Below are 13201 nucleotides of genomic sequence, written 5' to 3' on the forward strand. Positions count from 1 at the left end.
TTCTGTGTCCTGTAACTGGAGAGTGTGGCATCTTCAGCAATAGCACCTAATCTACTTCTGGTGGGCAACCAAGAACATTGGTAATAAGTTATTTTGTGTGTGCGGGAGGGGCTTGGGAGCCTTGCTGAACAACTCCTCACTGGGGAGTGTCCCACCATTTATAATGGGATTTTCCTAAAACAACAACAATGCTTATAGTCAAACCATTCTCTATCCCAGCAGGTAACTTCTGCCCAAACCCTCTCTTTGTTTTTAAATGACATATTTTAATTAGCTAAAAATAGGTTTTTATAAACCTGTTTCCCATTGTCTTTGTAGTTACATGTGGAAATTGTTTCACATATATAGTAAAAGGATATGACATTAATGTGATAATTTCAATTTATTTTATTTTTTTAAAGTTTATTTTATTAATTAGTTTTGTATTCAGCAAATACAGTCAGTTTGGTAAAACTATTAGGCTCATCCATGACATACCCCCTCCCATTGGTCCCTCCTTGTTGAGTTATATGGGTCATGCATTGTGGAGTTAGCCCACAGTTATTGGTATGATAAATATCTCTGCATATCATGACCCAACATATGGCTCTTACATTCTTTCTGCCCCCTCTTCGGAAAAATTTCCTTGAGCCATGTTGGGTTCATTTTTGGTCTACTTCTGTGATGAGGTGTTGGAAACCTCTGAGGCTGGCTGTTTGATTTGGTAGGAGTTGATTTTTCTCTGTGTTGGTCTCCTTCCCTATTGTGCTGGTATCCAGTTCATCAGGAAAACAGCACCCTTGCTTGTTTCACTAATTTTTCTTAGTTTCAGCCAGGGCCCTTCTGGGATATGATGGGGTGGCTCTCTCCTGAGGATCTACATCTATCTGAAAAAGAGAAGCAGATCCTCAAACAGAGAGCAAGTTAACACCAGGACAAATGAGATAACCCTTACTTTTTCTTTTATAGAGCATTTAATAGTTGTAGGCCCTCTTGTAGCCCATGATTGATGGTAGCTGGATATTGGAGAGTGGGCTAATGTTTAGATATGGTTCTGACTTGTTTCCCAGCTCCAGCTATGGGCCCCATACCAGTGAGGGGATCAGTTAGCCAAATCAAGAGCAGTTGGTTCCCCACCATGGCTGTGTGCCACTATTGCACTTATGTGGACATCACAACAGGTTATTTGCTGTTAAATAGGTTAGACCATGAGTTGCTTAGACAGATATTGGTCATTTTCCCCCAGTCTCCCATGTAGCAACTTCTGGCAGTAGATGTGCTGACTGGGGACTGACTCTCTTCTAACTTCCAGCCATACCATTCTATTTTGCGTGTCAAATGCATATGGTGTCTTCAGCAGTAGGGTCTTGCCACTAACCTTTGGTTTGTCATCAAGTACTCTTGTAGAAATCTGTCTGTCTTTTAGGAAACCTTGTAGGTCTCTCTGATCAAAAGCTCATTGTGGATGATAGACCCATGCTGGTACTGGGAGTTACAGGTCAGTGCCCTCTAAGAAAATGAGAAAAAAGATAACTAATATACAAGAGTTAGAGAGAAGAGAGGGGGGAGAGAGGGAGGGAGGGAAGACGTAGAAGATTAAGGTTAGGCTTGATCCTACCCTCTCCAGTGTCTTGTGGTTCAGGTGTTTCCTGTAAGGGCCTGGTGAAGGTTCAGCCATTTGGCTTGCCTTTTAGGAAGTAGAATTTTATGGTACCATTGCCGTTTGAGTCTAGATTTGTGTTTCCCACTCCTTCAATACCCTCCCTTCCCTCCCCATCCATCCTAGTGTCTAGTCCCCGAGATGCTTGCTGAACATGTAAGGTATCTTGGGTAGATTCAGGTTAGGTGCTGCAGATGAGTGAGACTATGTGGCGATTTTGTTTCTGTGATTGGGTAAGTTCGCTGATAATGATCTGTTCTAGGTTAAACCATTTCCCTTCAAGTTTCATTGTGTCATTTTTTTCTTGTATAGTATTCCATTCTGTAGATATACCACATCTTAGTTATCCATTCTTCTAAGGATGGACATCTGGGTTGATTCCAACTCTTAGCTATTAGGAATTGAGCCACTACAAACATGGTTGAGCAAATCTCTCTGGCCTGTGGTTTGAAGGTTTTAGGGTAGATGCCCAAGAAGGGAATAACTGGGTCTGTTGGTATCTCTATAGTCAGTTTTTTCAGGACTCTCCATATTGCTTTCCACAGAGGTTGTACCATCCTACATTCCCACCAACAGTGGATGAGTGTTCCTACTTCTCCACATCCTCGCCACTATTTATTTTCATTTGATTTTTTGATGTTTGCTATCCTTATTGGGGTAAGGTGGAATCTCATAGTTGTTTTAATTTGCATTTCTCTGATGATTAGGGTTGATGAACATTTTCTTAAGTGTGTGTTTGCCATGTGTATTGCTTCCTCTGTGAACTGCCTGGTCAGCTCTTTGCCCCATTTTGTGAGTGGGTGTTTGACTTCTTACTGTTTAGATTTATGAGTTCTTTGTAGATTCTAGAGATTAGGCCTCTATCAGTTGGATGACCTGCAAATATGTTCTCCCATTCTGTGGGTAATCTATTGGCTTTGTTTATTGTACACTTGTCTGTAAAGAAACTCTTCAGCTTCATGTGATCCCATTGGTTGAGTGACTGTTTAAGATCGTGAGCTACTGGGGTTTTGTTCAGGAAGTCTTTTTCCATTCCTATATCATAGAAAGTACTTCCTAAATTTTTTTCCAATAGTATTCGAGTTTCTGGTCTTTTGTTGAGGTCTTTGATCCATTTGGATTTGAGTGTAGTGCATGGTAAATGTGTGGATCAAGTTTCAGTTTCCTGCATATGGTTATCCAGTTTTTCCAGCACCATTTGCTGAAGATGCTGTCTTTTCCAACCTATATTGTTTGGTCCTTTGTTGAATATCAAGTAGGTTTAGTTGCTTGGCCCAAAGTCCAGGTCCTCAAGTCTGTTCCATTGGTCTATACTCCTGTTTTTATGCCAGTACCATGCTGTTTTTATTACTATGGCTTTGTAAAATAGCTTTAGATCAGGTATGGTGATGCCTCCAGTGGTATTTCTTTTGCTGAGGATACATTTGGATATTCAAGGCATTCTGCCTTTCCATATGGAATTTGAGATCATTTTTTCTATCTCTGTGAAGAACACTGTAGGGATTTTTATTGGAATTGCATTAAATTTGTATATTGCCTTTGGTAGGATTGCCATCTTCACAATGTTAATTCTGCCTATCCAGGAGCATGGGAGGTCTTTCCATTTTCTCAAGTCCTCTTCAATTTCTTTTTTGAGTGTTTTTATGTTTTTTTTTTTTTTTTTGCTATAGCAGTTAATCACCTTCGGGAGTTATGGGATGGTGTCTTTCAGGTCTAATAAATACACAATCATGTCATCAGCAAATAGAGATAACTTAACTTCTTCTTTCCCAAATTGTTTCCCTTTTATTTCCTTCTCCTGTCTGCTTGCTTGAACTAGGACTGCCAGTACTAATTGAAAAGCAGAAGTGAGAGTGGACAACCCTTTCTTGTTCCTGATCTTAATGGGAATTATTCCAGTCTCTCTCCATTAAGAATTATTTGGGCCTTCAGAGCTTTGTATATTGCCTTTATTATGTTAAGATATGAACCAACTATGCCAATTCTCTCCAATGTTTTGATCATGAAGTGATGTTGTATCTTGTCAAAGGCCTTCTCTGCATCTATCAAAATGATCATGTGGTTTTTATGTTTAACCTTGTTTATGTGGTGTATTACATTGACAGATTTCCATAGGTTGAACCACCCCTGTGTTTCTGGGAGGAATCCCACTTGGTCAAGGTGGATAATGCTTTTGATGTGTTGTTGGATTCGGTTTGCAATTATTTTGTTCACGATCTTTGCATCTAAGTTTATCAGGGAAATAGGCCTGTAGTTTTCTTTTCTTGTGGCATCTCTGCCTGGTTTTGGGATTAGGGTGATACTAGCTTTATAAAAGGACTTGGGTAACTTTCCTTGTTCTCAATTGTGTGGCCCAGTTTGAGGAAGATTGGTTTGAGTTCTTCCATGAAGGTTTGATAGAATTCAGCTGAGAAGCCACCTGGTCCTGGACTCTTCTTTTTGGGGAGGTTACTTATTACTTTTTCAATATCAATGAGTGTGATGGGTTGATTGAGGTGATTAATCTGCTCTGAGTTTAGCTTTCATAGTTGTATTGTGTCCATGAATTTATCCATCTCCTACATATTATCCAGTTTTGTGGAGTAGAGGTTTTTGAAATAAGTCTTGATGATTCTCCTGATTTCACTTATGTCTGTTGTGATCTCCCCTTTTTCATTTTGAATTCTGTTAATTTGAAGCTTTTCCTTTTTTTCCTTGATCAAATTGGCCATGGGTTTGTCAATCTTGTTTATTTTTTCAAAGAACCAGCTCTTTGTTTTGTCAATTGTTTTAAATGTTTCCTTGGTTTCCAATTCATTATTTCTGCTCTGATTTTAATTATTTCTTTTCTTCTGGAATTTTCTGGATTTTTCTTGTTTCTTCCAGTGCCTTTAGGTGGATGGTTAGTTTATTGATTTGGGACATTTCTGTCTTTTTTATGAAGGCATTGTGCGCTATGAATTTCTCCCTGAGAACTGCCTTCATTGTGTCCCATAAGTTTTTGTAGGATGTGTTCTCATTGTCATTCAATTTCAGAAATTTTGCAATTTCATTTTTTATTTCATACACTATCCATTTATTATTTAAAAGTGTGGTGTTCAGTTTCCAGGTACCATTGGGGTTCTTGGTGGGTCTTTTGTTGTTGATTTCTAGCAATATAGCATTGTGATCTGATATCATGCAGGGAATTATGTCAATCTTCCTAAATATGTGGAGGCAGTCTTTGTGACCTAGTATATGGTCTATTTTAGAGAATGTTCCATGGGCTGCTGAGAAGAATGTGTAGTCTTTGGATTTGGGGTGGAAAGTTCTGTAGCTGTCTGTTAGGTCTAAGTGATCTATGGTTTCATTGAGCTCTCTTACTTCCCTGTTGAGTTTCTGTTTGGATGATCTGTCTATTATTGATAATGGTGTGTTAAAGTCCCCAGCTATGATGGTGTTGGAGGTTATTTCTGTTTTATTGTCAAGTAGGTTTTGTTTTATGAACTGTGGTACCCGTGTGTTTGGTGGATACAGATTTATGATTGTAATATCCTCTTGATGGATCATTCCATTGATAAGTAGGAAGTGGCCTTCTTTATCTTTTTTGATTAGTTTTGCTTTGAAGCCTATTTTATCTGATATTAATATAGCTATGTCTCCTTGTTTCTTATTCCCATTTGCTTGGAATATTGTTTTCCAACCTTTCACCCTGAGGAGGTGTCTGTCTTTAGTGGTGAGTTGGGTTTCTTGAAGGCAACAGATCCAGCCTGTTAGCTTGTGTCTCTTGATGGGTGAATTAAGGCCATTAATATTTAGGGTAATGACTGTGAGATTTGATTTGATCTCTGCCATATTGTGATGATAGATGTGTGTTGGTGTTTTCATGGACTTTGAAGTTTTTTTTGCCTACTCTGATTTTGGTTATTTTGATGTGCTTCTTATAGGTATTTGAGTTTGATTATTTGATTCTTCTCTGTGGAAAATTTCCTGAAATACTCTCTGTAGGTTTGGTTTTATGTTAATATAGTTGTAATGCTGAGTTTTGTCATGGAAAGTTTTTCTTTCACCATCTATTATGAGGGATACTTTTGCTGGTAGAGTAGTTTGGGTTGGAAGGCATAGGTTCTTAGGCTTTGCAGTGTTTCTTTCCAGGCCCTTCTAGCTTTCACGGTTTGTTTCCATTGAGAAGTGAGAAGTAATTCTGATGGGGTTGCCTTGAAAGTGGTGTGCTGTTTTTCCTAGCTGCTTTTAGGATTGTCTCTTTGGTGTCAGTGTTTAGAGTCTTAATGACAATATGTCTTGGATAGTTTCTTCTTTGGACCAGTCTGTTTGGAGTTCTGTTGGCTTCTTGTATCTTGATGAGCCTTTCTTTTAAGAAACTAGGGAACTTTTCTTCAATTATTTTGTTATATACGTTCTCCATACCTTTGGTCTGAATTTCTTCTCCTTATTGTATTCCAATGATCCTGATATTAGGATGTTTAAATGTATCCCACAATTCCCTCATGTTCTGTTCACAGGAACTTTTGAACTTACTGAAATTTTTGAACTCTCGAACTGTTTCTTCCGTCTTGTCTTCCAGATGAGAGTTTCTATCCTCCACTTGGCTGAGTCTATTCTTGCGGGCTTCAAGAGAGTTTTGGACTTGTTCAATTAGGTTTGCATATTCTATTACTTTCCTATGTATAATTTCCATCCCTGGGTCAATCTCTCTTTTCACATTGTTTTCTGACTTTCTGGATGATTCTTGGAATTCTTCCTTGCATTTCTTTATGTCTTCATTTAGCATGGCCAGCTGATTATTAAGGTCTTCTTTTTCTCACTCTCCCTCAAACTCTTAACTCTTTGAACTCCTTCCAATTTCTTATCTATTAGTTCTAGTTTAGTTATGGCAGCATCCACACAATTATCAGTCCTTTGTTACTTTCCTGCAAGTTCTACCAGTACGTTGGTCAGGGTTGCATTGCTTATAGCTTCAATTCGATGTTCTGATCCTAATGACTCTTGTATGTTTTTGTCAGATGTATTCATTGTAGGACTTGTGATCTAACTGGATTTTCTTGCTTTTGATTTTTCATGTTATTTCTTTTGCGCTGTGGTCTGCCCATGACAGTGTATTGGCAGTAGGTCGGTGGACCAGCCTGGGCTTAAGCACAATGGAAATCTGAAGAAGCCTGGGGCAGTTCCCAAGCAGCCTGGGCCTTGGCTCTCACTTGCTAAAGCCGCCTATCTACTGCCTGGCAGGAGCGCCAAAGTTGCCTGAATTCTCAAGCAGTAATGCACCAAAGCCGACTGCATTCAAGCTAGGAGCGACACTGAGGTACCAAGCACTGAAGCAGCCCAAACTCTGGCTGGGAATAGTGGGAACTGGAAGTAGTCTGCACTCCCCTGCCACAGGACAATGGTGGATGGCTGGCATGACAGGCAGGTAGGGGATGGCACCTGAGCTGGTGCAAGCAAGAGACACAGTCTGAGTTTGTGTGGCAGCTGCTGTGGGACTGGGCTCGCTGAGCATGCAGCGGCAGGAGTAGTATGTGAGTGAGTGGGCAGAGCAGTGTAAACTTCCAAGCGCAGGGATCGATCTGCACGCAGCTGTGCTGTGGACATGGGGAGGGGGGAGGGGTGGGCAACACACTCCTGAGGGAATCGGGGATTCCCTTTTATTGCCAGAAGTCACTGAATGCACAGTGGCTGGAGCAAAAAATGGACGTGTGTGCAGAGCAGTCTAAGCTCTGCAAGCAGGGATCTATTGGTGCGCACACAGTGGCTCTGGCTGCAGACACAGAGGCTGTTTGGGGGGAGGGGTGGGCTACCCGCCCGCAAGTGGATCCATGATTCCCTATTTTCTCCCCTCTGTGCCCTCTCACTGACAATCTTTTGGAGGTTGCTCTCCCCTAAAACCCCAGTGTACCTTTAATGTCTTGCCTTTCTTTCCCCTGTATTTGCAGTTCAGCTAGGCAGTCGCCATCTTGGCCAGAAGTCCAATTTCAATTTATTATATCTTTGTGAATTTCAGAGATCTGAAGAAATTATTCTGAAGATTTTTCCCTAAAGTAGGAGAGTATACATATTCCTGACCAAATTTTAGGAATTTTCCTCAACTTCTTCATGGCAAGGTTTTAAAATTGGTTTGGAGCTTTGTTACAGAGGGGTAGAAATTGTTCCTGTGCTTTTGTTGTCATTTTATTAGAAAAGAGTAACTGTTCATTACAAAGTAATACATGTGAGTTAAAACTTTAGAAGTCTTTCCAGGTTTCCAGGACACCACACACTTCTTATTTATTTCTATCATTTTGACTAGTCCTCTAAGGTTTTCATTTTTGCTTTTCTCTAGCTCTTTTTGTTCCTCAGCTTCAAATTTTACAGTCTTAATATTCAACCTTTAACTTTCTTTTTCTCTGTCACATTATCTCCTGAGGTGACCTGTTTTACTCCTCTACCTTCAAAGCCATCTTGTATATTGGTGACTTTCAAGTGAATATCTCCAGTATTAACCTTGTCATTAAGTTCCAAGTTTATAAATTCATTTTGATTTTTCACAGATATCTCAACAAAGCTAAAACAGAGCTGTGGATTTCTTCTTTTCTAATTATGCTTCTTCTCAGTCTTTTTTTGTAATTTAAAAAAAATATTTTATTTCTATTTATTTATTTGAAAGAAGGAGAGAGAAAGAGAGAGAGACCGGCGGGGGGGGGGGGGGGGGGGGGGGGGTGGGTGAACCAGGGCTTCCAGCCACTGCAAACAAACTCCAGATATGTGCACACCTTGTGCATCTAGCTTATGTGGGTCCTGGGAAATCAAACCAAGGTCCTTTGGCATTTCAGTCAAGTACCTTAAGTGCTAAGTCATCTCTCCAACCCTATTCTCAGTCTTTTTATCTCCCAGTGCAAACTTGTCTTCCCAGCAGTTGACACCAGACCTAGCAGCATTTTTTATAAGTATTTTTATTTGTTTATGAAAGACAGAAGAAGAGGTGAGTATGGCTGTACCAGGGCCTGTTGCTGCTGCAAATGAACTCCAGACATATGCCCTGCTTTTTACAGCTGTCTTTGCATGGGTACTGGGGAATTGAATCTGGGCCAGTGGGCTTTGCAAGCAAGTACCTGTAATCCCTGGACCATGTCTCCATCCCACAGTTCTCTCTGATAGAGAGCTCCTGCATATGGCAGCTCAGCTATCCCAGGGATCTAAGAACCTTGCATTATGCCCCACCTCTTAAAAGTCTCATCAGCTTTCAGCATCACCATATTTGGGATGAAGCTCTCAACATATTAACTCTTGGGGAATACACAAACCACAATGTAGGTTATATCAGGTATACATCAAAATATTATTTTGAAATATTTATAACTACATGAGAAGTTGTTTTGTAAAAACAAAAAAAAAAACAGTGCACAAAATTATATATAAAGCCAGATCTTAATTAAGTCAAAAGAATTACAGACAAATTTTAGTTAAAATAACCCTGTCATACCATTATCATGTCATACCTTTATTATTATGGTCTCTGGATTTACAGTTTTCTCTGTATTTTTTTTTTTTTTTTTGCACTGTACTTGTAGGCCACCTCAATAATCTGGAGCCACCATCTGGTTTTACATTTTTGCTTTCTTTAACTGCAGTAGCTTCTCCTTTGATTTCAGATTCCCCAGAGCTCCACTCTAGTTGTGACTGTGTCCACAGCCTTGAGATCCCTCAGCTGCCTACTAAAGCAGTAAGCAGAGTAATCTAGGAGAGTAACCCAGGCTTTGTCTTGAGCTGCTGCATTCGTGTTAGGGTCTCTCCTATTCCTAGGCAATAAGTGACTGTGGGGTTGATGAGCCCTGGGAGGGGTAGCAATTTGCAGCTGGAATTAGCTGCATTCTGATCTCAGCTACACAGATGTGGCTTTCATTGATTTTTTATGGGAGATTTGTGCACATAATGGAGAGAAAATGTCACTGATTTGTTTTAATTTAGCTGGAGCAGTAGCCCTTTGCTAATGTGACTCTTCTGGAAGAGGCAAATCTGCTCTCATTTGAGAAACATTGGTTTAGACTTCTATCAGCCAGGAAGTCCCACTGATTTCAGGTTAACCTAGGCTCTTGCACTTGAGTTGTGCTATTATTTCCTTTTCATTGACTCAAATATTATTTTGGTTATAATTTAATAAAATAAGATATGTGTAAGATTGCTTCTTATTCCCATTTCAGATTTGATATTAGAGAAGGCTTCTCAACCTTGATGCTACTGATATTTTGGGAAAGAGAATTCTCCATTGTAGGGACTGTCACCTATAGTATAGTTGACCACTACCCAGGTCTCTGCTACTTTATGCTAATAGAACCCTTTTCTTCTAGCTATTACAAGCCAAAATGCCTCTAGAAATGACAAAGCATCCCCCAGAGGTCAAGATAGCTCCTAGTTTAAAATTTTTATATTAAATTAATAATGTAAAGAAAAGTCTAAGTAGAAGACAATAACTTCACATTATAAACATGCTATTAAAAATATTACTACTCATACTTGTGAAAGAAATGATTTAAGATAGCTGGAATACAATCTACTTTTTTTTCCCCAAAATTTTACTAGACATACAGAAAATGATAACCACAAAAAAACAAAAACTGATTAATTGGAATTTAGTAGCACTAAGCTTATGCTTATCTAGTGACATTTTATGAAATGAATAGAAAAAAATTATATAATTGAAGAAAATACTTGTGAATCATGTGTCTGGTGAAGTATTTTACTCAGGATGCAAGATTTCCTGAACCTCAATAATTAGAGTATGTAATGCAACAATGAGCAGGAAACTTTAGCAGCTGCTAAATAAAGGAGGACACACAAATGGCTAACAAGCACGTGGAAAGGTGCTCAGTGTCTTCAGTAATGGAGCAACACCTGGAAGTGAAGAGGAAATAGCATCACAAGCCCATCAGAACAAAAGATGCTGTACAGGACCAGTGACAAGGTATCTGAACAAGGGAATGAAGAGAAGGTGAGGGTGTGCATTGTAGATTCCAGAGGGATCCTTTGGAGAAAACCTTTGTAGTTTTCTCTAAGGTTAAGCACACATGTGTCCTATGACCTAGAAATTATACTCCTAGATGTTTACCAAATATAAATAAGAATAGCTACAATCGAACTGTTTAGGAATGTCCACTTAGCTCACTGATTAAGAGTGCTTGCTGTGCAAGCATACAGATACAAGTTTGATTCCCAGCACACAAATAAAATGATTGTTCATGACTGTGTCATAGTGCTGATGTAGGCAGAGACAGAAGGGTCACGGGGGCTCCTTGATTATTCAGTGTAACTCCACCACAGTGAGCCCTACTTTCTGTGAGAGACTGTCTCAGGAAATAAGACAGAAAAGTGATAGAGACATTGTTTTCTCACCTCTGCATGTATGTGCATGTGGTGCATGCATCAGCACAAACAAGTACATATACCATAAACAGCACACATTCTATATGCACATGCACACACATGCCATGATTTGTTTAGCACTGTGGTTCATTGTACTAGAAAGAAGCCCCATATAGGCATTGTGTTCCTTCTGAATAGTGCTATGAGAAAGCTACATGCTACCTCCATGGTTTCATGGTTTTATGTCCAGGGGCATATTTCGAATCCAATGGGGAGAAAACCTCAAACAAATCCTGTTTGTCTGCTTTACAAATGTCAAGAATGATAGGAACATTGGATTTTCCCACATCATCCTTGCAACTTTTCTGTAAGTTTATGATCATCAAGTCAAAACTTTCAAATAAAAATGTGAAGAAAATTAGTCAACAGCAAATAAGGGTAGCAAAGCTGAATCACAATAAGCAAGCATATTGCACTTAGCAGCCTAAAACAACATACATCTATTATTTCATAGCCTCTGTGGAGTGGGGTTCTAGACACAGCTTATCTCATTGTTTTCTAAGGTTTCAATACAAACATTTATTGGACTATATTTTAATTTGGAGGTGTGGCAATCTCTTTTGATATCATTAAGTTTATGAGCATAGCATATTTCCTTCTGGTCCTATGACTGAAGGTGCCAGTTTCTCAACAGCTATTAGCCAAACACTATCCTTTCCTCACAGGGCAGGAGTTCTGGCATGTGACCTCACTGTAGGCACTTGAAATGGCTATTTGCCTCAGCAAGATCAATAGAAGAGTGCCTGACTTTAGTTTGCTCTGGCATGTTTGCCTAGGTAAAGACACATTGCAAGTCCCTCCCTGCTTTAGGTGAAGGGATTACATACCGATCTGCTCGTGAAAAAATGAGAATTTCTGGTGGTTATCTGGGTTTTTCCCACCATGGTATAATGTTGCTATACCAAGAATTCAAGTTATAAACAGTTTTACAACTCCAATGTAGACTAAGCTAAGAAATGAAAAAATCATTTTCTAGGAACTAATGATGGAATGTATTTGACAGTAACAATTTTAGATATTGAAGAACATAGTTTCCATTTTGGTGTCCATCCAGAATCTTTGGAACATGAGTCCTGTGTTTAAGAAACAGTATATAATACCAATCCTACAATACTTGCTTCCTGGCTGTGGTTTGGCTATAGAGTGTGTCCTCAGTGTTCAAGTTTTGGGAGCTTGCTCTCTAGGTGATGGTGTTGGGAGATTAGTGGGGTGGGTTTTAAGAGATGGGGCCTAGTGGGATGTCCTTAGACCACAAGGGAACTTCCCTTATATGAGATCATGGTAGCTCTCATGAGACCCTTAAGAAAGGAAGTTATTATAAGTTACTATAAAACCAAGCCTAATTCTTGAATTGTTGTCTTACTTTTTTTTTAAAATTTAATTTATTAGTTTTCTTTTCGGTAAATACAGGCAGTTTGCTACCATTGTTTAGGCTCATCTGTGATCTACCCCCTCCCATTGGACCCTCCTTGTTGATGAAAATGGGTCTTGCATTGTGGAGTTAGCCCCCAGTTATTGGTATGATAAATGTCTCTGCAAATCATGACGCAACATGTGACTCTGACATTCTTTCCGCCCCCTCTTCCGCAAAATTTCCCTGAGCCATGTTGAGTTCATTTTTGGTCTGCTTCAAGTGCTGAGGTGTTGGGGGCCTCTGAGACTCTGGCTCTCTGATTTGGTAGGCATTGATTCTTCTCTGTGTTGGTCTCCTTCCCACTTGTGCTGGTATCCAGTTCACAGGAAAACATCACCCTTGCTTGTTTTGCCAGTTGTCCTTAGTTTCAATTGGGCCCATTTTGAGGTATGTTGGGGCAGCTCTCTTCTTAGGATCAGCATCTATCTGGAAAAGAGAAGCAGATTCTCCAACGGAGAGTAAGTTAGCACCCGGAAAATTGAGATAACACTTACTTTTTTGATCGACAGTATGATAGGTGTAGGCCCTCTTATACCCCGTGATTGATGGTAGCTTGATATTGTAGAGTGGGCTTGTGTTTGGGTGTGGTTCTGACTTGTTTCCCAGCTCCAGCTATGGGTCTAGTGCCACTGAGTGGATCAGTTAGCCAAATCAAGAGAAGTTGGTTCCTCACCATGGCTGTGTACCACTATTGCACTTGTGTGGGCATCACATCTGGTTATTTGTTGCTAATTAGGTTAAACAATGCATTGCTTGGATAGATCTTGGTCATTTCC

The sequence above is a fragment of the Jaculus jaculus genome, chromosome 11 (assembly GCF_020740685.1).
Source record: "Jaculus jaculus isolate mJacJac1 chromosome 11, mJacJac1.mat.Y.cur, whole genome shotgun sequence".
Classification (NCBI taxonomy): Eukaryota; Metazoa; Chordata; class Mammalia; order Rodentia; family Dipodidae; genus Jaculus; species Jaculus jaculus.